This window comes from Triticum aestivum, chromosome 5D (genome assembly GCF_018294505.1).
Source record: "Triticum aestivum cultivar Chinese Spring chromosome 5D, IWGSC CS RefSeq v2.1, whole genome shotgun sequence".
Taxonomy (NCBI): domain Eukaryota; kingdom Viridiplantae; phylum Streptophyta; class Magnoliopsida; order Poales; family Poaceae; genus Triticum; species Triticum aestivum.
This window is the reverse complement of record NC_057808.1, coordinates 330,417,655-330,427,768: the sequence shown is the minus strand read 5'-3', so window position 1 is coordinate 330,427,768 and position 10,114 is coordinate 330,417,655.

Sequence of the window (10,114 nt, the reverse complement as noted above, 5' to 3'; positions counted from 1 at the left end):
GAGATCAAAACTAGTACTGCTATGAGTGCCAATTGATGGCTACTGCGAAGGCATCAGATCACCAGGTGATTAGACAAATCACTGCTCCTGCTGCCGCTAGGCCGGGGGCAGTCTGTTTCCTCATAAAAATCAAATACTATGTTTGCACGGGAATCAAGGAGTAGTACTACTACCTATTTGGATGGGAAGGAATAAGACAAGAGGCATGCACCAAAAATCAGTCAAGTTCATCACGTGAATCTCCCAATGGCCTATTTCATGTCCAGCTTAAAAAGAAAAGGAAAAGGGGAGATTACGACCTGGAAGACACGGATATGGACAGCCAAAATAACATCGATCAAGATGAGGATATGAAACAGGGGTCAGACTCGGACTCCGCTGTGGCCTGCCGCACGATGAGCCGCCAGGAATATATTGAGGCCGCCCTTTACGAGCCACCGTCCACTGGGACTGGCCCTGAGCCACCTTGCTGCTCACCTTCGCTTATATTATTGTGACCCGCCGAAGTGCACACCCGTTTCTTGAGCCGGCCGCTCCATCTCCGATGTGGGTGAGCCGCCCCCTGCTCCGTTGACTCGTCATGAGTTGCCACGATTAAATCGCCATTGCCAGCACCGCGCCTGCCGCGTGATGAGCCGTCAGGGATGTGTTGAGCCGCTCCTCCCTCTGCGCACACTTATGCCGAAAAGACTGTAACTGCGGTGATGAGGGACAGTGGCTACAAACATTAATGTGGCTAGTGCGTTGCATAATGCTATCAGTACTAATTCCTACGTGAAGATCCTGACGTCATCATCAACTTGGCGGCTGAGTATCATCCAAACGAATCAGGTGATATCTATCTAAGCTTGTTTCACTAACACATATTGTTTTTATCAAAGAACAATTACTTGGTCTATGATATTTTTTTCGCAGGACCATTATTCCTTACAAAAAGGTGTTGCAAAAGGGGCGTGACCAAATATTATTTTTGCACTAGCGCTCATCCTGCGCAGGCTGCCACCCCCACTACATCAACACACGCGTTTGACTTATTGTCTGCCCCCACGGCCGATTCTCCCGCCCGCACCGGTTTACAAACGCCGCAGTCGATTCATCTGTCTATGCCGCCTCTGATGCTGCGGTCGTATTTTCCGTCCGTCCATTGTGGTCTGGTCTACATCAACACACCAGGCCACACCTGTCCGCATGAGCTGTCTATTGAGTATGAACAAGTCACTGCTTGGGTAGCCCGGTTTTCTTCCAACAAATTGGAGGCAAATTATCATCAGCCGTCGTCTGCACTGGATGGATCAATGGGCAGGCGCACAAGTCGTCGCCACTACAGTTTGGTTAACTTCAAATAGCCAGTTGGAAGGAACCATTGGCCGAGTTACTGACACGGCTCATACGGGATCATTTATGACCCGCCGCAGTCACCTCAACCTTCTGTGGATTCACATCGTGTTGTCAACACCAATGATATACAAGTTATGCCGGTTTATATCACGGTCAAATATGGAGAGTCTCAAGCCAACTCCTCAAGTCACCTTTGAGACTCGGGGGCTACGATGACATGACTGAGCAAATCTTGCCAGTTTCAGCAAATTTAAGAACCCCACGACAATGGAAGGAAAGATAACCCGGTCCCGGAGGCTACTGTTATATTGATGAAAATTTAAAGGCCGTTAGAAAATTTCCGTCTTAGAAAGTATATGACAGTTACAAAATCCCGGCTCAATGAAGAAGTTCTGGGTCATCGGAAAGGATTCCGGTTTAAAATCCGGCTCAAGGGAAGTCAGTCTCACTGAAGCTCTCAATATCCGGTTTACAGTCCGGTTCAAGGGAAATCTATTCTCCGACAAAGCTTTGAAGTGCTCAAATCCGGTTTAAAAATGTCTGGTTCAAAAAGGAATTAACTTCTCGCAAGTTCGAGTTGAAAGGCCGTCGGAAAATTTCTGGCTGAAAATAAAGATTCCGGTTTACAATCCGGTTCAAGGGAAAGATGTCTCCCACAAAGCTTTGAAGCTCTCAATATCCGGTTCAAAATCCCGGCTCAAGAAGAATTTATCTCTTGCAAAAAGTTAAAGGTTGCCGAAGAGGACCTGCTGCCATGATGCGCGGTTCAAACATGGGTATCATGCCTTATTGGCTTATCATATTATTGATCACTTGGGGGCTTGGTCGTATCCGAACCATAGCTACACCTCTTGATCGGCGAAATGCCACAGCATCACTTGGGGGCTTGGTCGTATCCGAACCATAGCTACACCTCTTGATCGGCGAAATGCCACAACATCACTTGGGGGCTTGGTCGTATCCGAACCATAGCTACACCTCTTGATCGGCGAAATGCCACAGCATCACTTGGGGGCTTGGTCGTATCCGAACCATAGCTACACCTCTTGATCGGCGAAATGCCACAGCATCACTTGGGGGCTTGGTCGCATCCGAACCATAGCTACACCTCTTGATCGGCGCAATGCCACAGCATCACTTGGCATATCCGAATCATAGCTACACCTCTTGATTGAATTTGGGGCCTGGCAGCCCGTGAAAAGGCTCGACTACAACGGTTTTTATTTGCCTTTTGCTGAGTTTTCTTTGTTTTCATAAGATTTGTGACGTTTTTAAACCGGTGTTTATCAACCCGGTTAGGCTGTCAACTACAAGTTGACAGTATACAATCAAATTATAATCCGGAGACTATCAGTGTAACACCCCAGATGTAAAACTTCCATATTTGGCAATATATCCATGTTGATCTCCATCCAATTCCATTTGGGGTTCCATCTTTTGGTCTCATTTTGTTTTGTTATGTTGTTCTACTCATTTCATTGCCATGCTTACCTTGTCATATTGCATTTGTGCTTCTTGTCATATTCCTTTTAGCCATCATATGTTTGCATCATGTGCATATCAATGTTTTGTTGTGCTTATGTGAACTTGCATTTCCATGATATGCATGCATGATATGTTGTTGCATGTTCTATGTGTGATCCATGCATCACCACCTCCATGCATCACCACCTCTCCTTCTTTTTCTTTCTTTTAGCAAGTGCCATTTACCCTCCTCCATTAATGTTCAACTTTGCCTCAATATTCTATCACCATGTTACTTACCTCTCTGTCAAATTTCAGCTTTATCTAAGTTGTTTTGGTTAGGTTTTAAAATGGCTCAAGTTTGAATTCAATTCAAACTTGAATTATTTTACTTCCTCTAAAAATTCCCAGGACAATTTTTTAAAATGAAGCAATACCTCAGGATCATGAGAATATCTTTATATATCTCATACACTTGTCCTATGTTCCTGTGCTTTTCTGTTTTGTTTTCTGTCTGTGGGAAATGAAGAGAGAGCAGCAACCCAGTGTAGCAGCCCATCAACCAGCGCATGCAGCCCAACTCGCGCAGCAGCAGCCCATCCAGCCCGCTAGCAACAGGAGCGTCGTCTCCCCTGTACGGCAACTCATCCAGACGCGCCACGTCGACGAACTCGTTGATTTGACGGCCGTCCAGCGCCCCTAGCCCCTATATATGGTCCTAGACCTAGCCCTAGTTCCCCTCGTCCACTTCCGTCCCTTTCTTGCCCTTGCCGCCGCCAGGTAGGTCTCCACGCGCCTCGTCGTCGCCCTGCCCACCATGACCCGAGCGAATAAGAGCTCGAGCTCGGGGTAGCCGTCCACGTCGCGCCTCCGACCCTCCTGTTGCCGTGGAGAGGGCCGTCAAGTTCCTCTCCGTCCCCTTCCTCGACGAACGCGACGCCACGGCCCTGGATCGACCTCCCCGGCCCCGTCTTCTTCCTCTGCTGCATCTACTTCTCGGACCCGAAGCCCCGCCAAGTTCAGAACTGTCGCGCGTCGTCTCCGTCGAGTCCCCGGCCTCGTATTCTTGTCCTAGGTGAGCTAGGTAACCTTCCTTCCGTCCCTGATCCTTCTCGTGCCGTCTAGTTCACCGAAGGCGCCGCTCCTTCCATGTTTTTCCCGTGTTCTCGGTGCTCCGGCGAAACCTGTAGCTTTATTGTAGTTGATGTTGCTGCCGTAGCATGTCCATGCCCTCCGCCCCGGATCGTCTCGCCGCACTGCTTCCCCGCGTTAGGTCACGCGCTTGCGCACTCATCCGCACGCAAACGCTCCTTGCCGTGGGCCTTTTCTTCCCGGCTTACCGTGCCTCGTCATGGCCCCGAGCCGAGCGTGAACTCGTGCCCGAGTGCCTGCTCACTCGCGAGCCACCTCCACTCGCTCGCTGGAGTCCCCACAGGTTCCCGCACGCCCTCCATTGCTCTGCTCAGTGAGCCGCGCCTCCTAGCTCATCGCCGCCGGCGCCGGTGATTTCTGTGTTGCCACGGCCAAAGGCTCGGCCTTCTGGGCGTGGTTCAAAAGGAGCCAGGCGCCTCTCTTAGTACACACACCTCCCTCTAGCGCACTGGTTAGCACGCCTCTTTCCTACCTAGGAGACCTGGGTTCGAGTCCCAGGTTCCACGTTTTTAGTGGTGGCCTTTTATTTTCACTGTGACTATGACGCCTTGGTCCCGCGGTCATCCACACACACTCACAGGCCCACATGTCATGCTCTCACATCCCTCGTATCTATTTCTTTTCCTTTATTAATCTTTTATTCCAGCGATTTCCATTTCTGGAATATGCTAGCTTTCCTTTTCAGGCAAGTCCAGATCTGGACATTCCAAATATAGAAATTGCCAATTCTGTCATATTCCCTTTTAGGGCAGTTTTTCACTTATAGCATTTGTGATGATTTTTCTACAGCAACCTAGACATATTATATATGTTTTTGGGGTAGAAAAATCCCACCAATCCAGTGGCAGCATTATTTTCTGCATTTAAGCAAGTTTACATACATGTCATTTTACATCATGCTGCTGTTTTGGCATTTTTGTGTGATTTATTTCAAACATGCTATGAGGTTGTTTGGCACATGGTTAGCTTCATTTTCATGCCTACTCCATGCTAGATTTATTTCATGCCATGATATGCCATGTAGGGAGTTAATCAAGCTTGTTAACATGCCGACATGAATCTGTTTTTGCCGTGTCCTGAAATTTCACCAAGTCTGAATCTGTTTATATATCTTGCTATGTTTGCATGGGTGTAATCATATTTTCTATGCCCTTTTGGCTCATGTCCAGTAAGGGAGTTTTGTTCTTTGTCTTTATTATTAGCATGCCATGCCTTTGTTTGCCATGATAAGTTCCTGTAGCATGTTGTTTGATAGCTCTAAACATCGCAACCTGATATTATTTTTGCCATGTCCAGTGAATTCTGCCAAGTCTGTGAAACTGATATTATTTACAATCTTGCCATGTCCTTTTGAGCATGTTCTCGTGATTTCTGGAGATAGCTCAGTGTTTATGTTTTGTCATGCTTTACCTGTACATCATGTCCATGTCTTTTGTTTTCATATTGAGGTGCTGTAGCATGTTGTTTTGATGCTTGCAAATTGCTTAGTTGCTGTTTTGGACAGCTTGTCCTTTAAACTTGTTTCATGTATATGTGTTGAACCGTTGCTCCGTCTTGAGTGTGCTCTATATGAAACTTGCTTAGTTTTGCATGTAGCTTCATATTACCCTGTTGCATCCATGTTTTGAGTGTGTTTGCTTGATGTTTGAATGCATTTTGCATCAACGCCATGTTTAACTTGTTTTGCTCTTATCTTCTAGGTCGTAGCTCCAAATTAAATGAACTTTATACGTAATTTGACTAGAATTTCGTGTAGATCATCTTGGTGCATCTTAACTTGCTGTTTAACAACTTGAACATAAAGTTTATTCAGATCTGGACCAATTTCGAGATTTGCATATGAGGACTTACCGGAATTGTTATATGTTGTTTCCGGCCTCATTTAAACTTGCTTTGATGTGTTGCTCTTGTATGCATCATCTCTTGCCATGAGTAGCTTCATGTAGCCTTGTCATGCATCATACTTGGTTTAGCATCATGCCATGTTTATGTGATGGTTGTTTACTATGTTGTTTGCTTCTTTCCGGTTGTGCTCCTTCTCGTTAGTTCCTGTTTCGTTGCGATCGTGAGGATTCGTTCGTCTACGCTTGGTTCGTCTTCGTGGCTTCATCTTCTTCATGGACTCGTTTTTCTTCCTAGCGGGATTTCAGGCAAGATGACCGTCACCTTAGATCTCATTACTATCATTGCTATGCTAGTTGCCTCGATGCTATCGCTATGCCGCGTTACCTACCACTTGCTTATCAAGCCTCCCAAATTGTCATGAACCTCTAACCTTTGTCACCCTTCCTAGCAAACCGTTGTTTGGCTATGTTACCGGTTTTGCTCAGCCCCTCTTATAGCGTTGCTGGTTGCAGGTGAAGATGAAGATTGCTCCATGTTGGATTATGTTTATGTTGGGATATCACAATATCTCTTATATTATTAATGCATCTATATACTTGGTAAAGGGTGGAAGGCTCGGCCTTATGCCTGGTGTTTTGTTCCACTCTTGCCGCCCTAGTTTCCGTCATATCGGTATTATGTTCCCGGATTTTGCGTCCCTAACGCGGTTGGGTGTTATAGGAACCCCTTGACAGTTCGCCTTGAATAAAACTCCTCCAGCAAGGCCCAACATTGGTTTTACCATTTGCCTCACCTAAGCCTTTTTCCCTTGGGTTCCGGAGCCCGAGGGTCATCTTTATTTTAGCCCCCCTGGGCCAGTGTTCCTCTGAGTGCTGGTCCGAACCGAGTAGACTGCGGCCACCTTGGGGAAACTTGAGGATTGGTTTTACTCATAGGATGTCTCATCCGGATGTGCCCTGAGAACGAGATATGTGCAGTTCCTATCGGGATTTGTCGGCACATTCGGGCGGTCTTGCTGGTCTTGTTTTACCATTGTCGAAATGTCTTGTAACCGGGATTCCGAGACTGACTGGGTCTTCCCGGGAGAAGGAATATCCTTCGTTGATCGTGAGAGCTTATAATGGGTTAAGTTGGGACACCCCTGCAGGGTATAAACTTTCGAGAGCCGTGCCCGCGGTTATGTGGCAGATGGGAATTTGTTAATATCCGGTTGTAGTAAACTTGAAGTAAACTCTTCTAAAATAAACCAACCGCGTGCGTAACCGTGATTGTCTCTTTTCGGGGTTGTTCGAGAGGATAACACGGTTTTTTGGTTATGTTTGACGTAAGTAGGAGTTCGGGATCACTTCTTGATCATTACTAGTTGGCGACCGTTTGCTTAGCTCCTCTTCTCGCCCTTGTTTCGTAAGTTAGCCACCATACTGTGCTTAGTCGCTGCTGCAGCCTCACCACTTTACACCTTCCTTACCCATTAAGCTTTGCTAGTCTTGATACCCATGGTAATGGGATTGCTGAGTCCTCGTGGCTCACAGATTACTACAACAACAGTTGCAGGTACAGGTTATGCGATGATCATGACGCGAGAGCGATGTTTACTTGTGTTGGAGTTCTCCTTCTTCTTCTTCGTCGATCTTGGGTTAGGTTCCTGGTCGGCAGCCTGGGCTAGCAGGGTGGATGTCATTTGAGTTTCTGTTTGTGTTCATCCATAGTCGAATGTTGATCTTATGTATGTCGTATTGAGGTATCCTTGGGGCGTTTGTGCCTTTTGTATGTATCCCCATATATTATGTAATGTTGATGTAATGATATCCACCTTGCAAAAGCGTGTCAATATGCGGTTCTATCCTTGGTGGGACCTTCGAGTATCTTTAGGATAGTATCGCATATTGGGCGTGCCAATCAGCCCGGTCTGGTTTTGACTCAAGGTCACCAGTATGGAATAAACCGGTGTTTATCACAACCCGGCACGGTTTTATCATAAACCGGCACAATATGGAAGGACTTATCAGTACTCAAGATTGGGGTTATCACCTTTACTACAATAAAGTTGGCCAACCAATGATGTGATTTAATGTCACATGTATGATATATTTCATATTTGATTATTCTTAAGTGCATCCTTGGTTATCAACCTAGGTTATATGTTGGGCATTATGGCCCGTCCGGCGGTAAACTGCCAGGACACTTTAAACTTGCTGTATGCAGAAACAGGTTGAATAAAGCATAATTATAAATCACCGGTGTTTATTAACCCGGCCTGGCTTTAAGACGATAAGTCGCCAGTATATATTTGGATTGCGCCATTGGAATCATGCGCTTATAAATCGTTGGGTATATTATCCAAATCTTTAATAGTCAATATGGCTGGATTTTTCTTATGGTTATCAATAACCAGTATTATGATTAAGGTTTTCAAAGTCGCTTTAGCGCAATGGCTATCATATTATCAATGGATATGATTTATTCTACAATTGAAGGAATAGTCCCGAGTCGCTGCAGGCTTACGACCCGGCACTTGGGGGCTACATTATTTAAATTGAGATTATATCAAATAGGCAAGTCTCATGTCACTGCGAGCATGCACCATGACACTTGGGGGCTAATGCAAAGTCATTTTTTGCTCATATTATTGAAGACCCGACTCATCATATCATAATGAGCCGGCCCTTGGGGGCTACCAATTGCTCCTGTCAAACATTCAAGTATATATCAAGTCCCGGTTCAGCATTATCTTACTAAGCTGGCCCTCGGGGGCTACACATCACTGCTCAAGTCTACATGATTATATTTACAAAGTCCCTGCTCATTATTGCATAATGACCGGCCCTTGGGGGCTACACTGATTGAAGTTTAGTATTCAGTTTTTACTAGAGATGAACAACATGGATTTCTTCAAGGTGGCAGTAATTATATGGAAACAAGTCTCAAATCATCACTTTGTTCTATTCAAGACTTGGGGGCTACAGGTAATATGGATATAAGGGAGAAATATCTTCCGATTTTCAGTTTTGAGCAAACCAGGTTGACCCGGCATCACCAATCATTATGACCCGGTGTCTGCGACAATCATAACCCGGCGTCATCCACAATCATGAACCGGCGTTGGAAACAATCATGACCCGAAATTTTTAGTTTTTATAACCCGGCAATTTGGTAATATTAAACCGGCAAGTTTTACATCTTCAAACCGGCTGAATATCACATGAGTATTTCAAGACCCATATTTCTTAAATCGGCGCTTTGGAAGCCGACTCAAGTGGATTATTCTTCATAATATTTCTCTGTGAGAAACCAATGTCAGCAAATTGAGTATGAAGCTGGCTTGTTGACCCGGATTTTCTAGAAGGAGGAAATGACAAGGACATAAGGATGATCAGATGCCGGTTTACAAGAATTCTTAACCCGGAGCATAATCTGTCAAATTTGTTCTTGTGTTTGTTTTACAGGATCAATTTAACATGGATAAATCCAAATTAAACTAGGAGCTAATGTCGGGGATATACCCCGCGGCATAAACCGGCCGGAAGTATAACCCGGCCGGACTTGGCGGTTTACTTGAGACCCGGCTGAGACTTGACGATTCACTGGCGACCCGTTTGGACCTGGCGGTTTACGATTCATTGGTAATCCAGCAGGCGGGTCAGAGGACCGACAAGACCCGGTGGCCCAACGGGCGGTTCATGAAGGCCGGTCCATACTATGGTTGGCCGGTTTAAGAGGAAAGGCATGAGGAATATTTACCTTACAAGGAGTTAAGACCAGGACTTGTATCCGGTTTGTATTAGAGATAGACTAGTCCTAATCCTAATAGGACTCACTACAAAAAAAAGACACATTTGTGACATTTTGGGTCGAACGAATTTTTTTCTGTCATACATATGACACTTCTATGACGATAATTGTGACAAAACCCGGTATCATCATAGATGTGGTGGGCTCCTACTTCTACGACAAAAAATCCTGACAGAAAATGGGCTTTTCGTCCTGGGCGGGCCGGAGACGCAGCTGCATGACATTCTTTGGGCCATCCATGACGGAAAAAACCATGGTAGAAGCGAGGGAGAGGAAAATTTCGGGGAGTTCCCGGTTACGGTGGGAGGTCGGGGGCCGAGCGATGCACGTTTTTCTCGTACACGTACGTGCGTGTGTGCGAGGCGTTGGCTCTAACTGAACCCAAGCGAGGCGTTGGGCTCTAACTGAACCCGAGCGATTGCACTGCAGGCTACGCGTTACGGAACCCGAGCGATCGATCGATGGCTGTTAACTGAACCCGATCGAGCGATTCCTTCACTACTGCTGCTAACTGAAGCCGATC